The sequence below is a fragment of the Orycteropus afer genome, unplaced genomic scaffold, assembly GCF_000298275.1.
Source record: "Orycteropus afer afer isolate SDZICR_OR568_19922 unplaced genomic scaffold, OryAfe1.0 scaffold00056, whole genome shotgun sequence".
NCBI lineage: Eukaryota > Metazoa > Chordata > Mammalia > Tubulidentata > Orycteropodidae > Orycteropus > Orycteropus afer.
In genome coordinates this window covers 3500990-3502905 of record NW_006921643.1, presented here as the reverse complement: position 1 = coordinate 3502905, position 1916 = coordinate 3500990, and positions in this window count along the sequence as shown.

The following is a 1916-nucleotide window of genomic DNA, read 5'->3' as shown; positions in this document are numbered from 1 at the left end:
TTTTCTATAAATCTTAGTGATAAGTCCCTTGCCAGATATGTAATTATTGGCAAATATGAGTTTGTTGCTGTCATTTTTGTTATGTGCTTTCTTGTGTGGTGTAGATTTCTTTGTTCCATATAATTTTCTATGCTGAGCTTGTTTTGTTTATGAATCATGTTATCACTTCCTTCATTGCTATTGTTTTAGTATTTGCGAAATATTTGTATTGGTCCTCTTTTTTATTTTGATGTGAAGGTTTATAATTTTTCTTTGAGGTTACCCTGTGATTTATAGTTTTCTTCCACAGTTTAGAACAGTCTGTTCTATCTTATAGTTGTCTTGACTTCCCTACCATCTAGAAGTTCTGTAATGACACAATTTTTTCCCTCATTTTGGTTTGTAGGTGTCCTCATTTGTCAATTGATGTCTCTGGTTCCCTGTGTACAATCTTGTAGGCTTATTTACTTTGGATACTTCCATAGCTGGGTTGGTTTCTAGGTTATATCATCATGTGTGTTAATGGGCAGTTGTTGTTGGCTATTGTTGCTTCTCTGTCCAAAGGGCTCCCTTTACCATCTCTTGTAAGGTGAGTCTGGTTTTAACAAATTCCCTTAATTTCTGCTTATTTGGAAATGTCCTAATTTCACCATTATATTTGAGGGACAGTTTTGCTGGGTACATAATATTTGGTTGGAAATTTTTCTCTTTGAGGGTTTTATATATACTATCCCATTGTCTTCTCGCCTGCATGGTTTCTGCTGAGAAATCCGAGCTTAGTCTTATTGGTTGCCCCTTGTAGGTAACATTTCATTTTTCCTGTGCTACTCTCATGATTCTTTCTTTGTCTTTGGTTCTGGTGAGTTTGATGATTATATGTCTTGGTGATTTTCTTTTGGGGTCTATCCTATTTGGGGTTCATTGGACTTTCTGAATGGATATATTCTCATCTTTCATCATACCAGGAAAATTCTCTTCCAACAAATTTTCAATAATTTTCTCTGGGTTTTATTTGTCTCTTCCTGTTCTGGAATTCCGATTATACATTGGTTATTCCTTTTGATGGTATCCCATATGAACCTTAGGCTTTCTTCATTTTGTTTTGATCCTTTTTCTGATTTATCCCTTTTTAAAGAAGTGTTCAGGTATTTACCTTCAATCTCCCTAATTCTGTCTTCCATTGATTCAATTCTGCTCCTTTGCCCATTCAATGTCTTAGCTATTTCTGAAACTTTAGTATTAATCTTCTGGATTTCTGTGTGTAGATTTTCTATCATTTCTGACTTTTCATTTACTTTGTCATTTTGTTCTTGTATTGTCTTTCAAAATTGTTGTACGTTTTTTTCTGTTTTCCTCAATTTTTTCAGTGTTTTCCTTGATCTGTCTCTCAATTCATTGAAGATATCTACATATAATTCTTTTGAATTTGTTATCAGGGAGTTCCAATGCTGCATCTTCCTCAGGGATGTGTTTTGGGTCTGTATCCTGGTCCCTTGTTTCTCCTGATTTATCTTGCTTCTTTGTGTGGACTGTGATGCTCTGTTGTCTCTGAGACATTGTGATGTTTTTGTTTAATTTAATTAATTAATTAATTAAGTATAATTAATTATATTTAATTAGTGATTGTATGTTGGAGTGACTTGCCCATGACTTTCATTTTCTTTGTTTTGTTTGTATGTTATCTACTCAAGCAGGGTACTGTACTGTGCTCCTCTATGGATTAGATAGCTTTTTAATAATGGAAATAAGGTACATGACACCCTTGTGGGAGTGAGACCATGGAAATAAGGTGTATGGAACTCTAATGAGGGGATTAGGCTTAAAGTGAGCCATCCTAGAAGTAAAGGGGGGATCTCACCACCATGAAGAAAGAAGAGTCAGGAGTGGAATACGTCCTTTGGAGTTGAGATCCCTGCGCTCAACTCCCTCAATCCAGG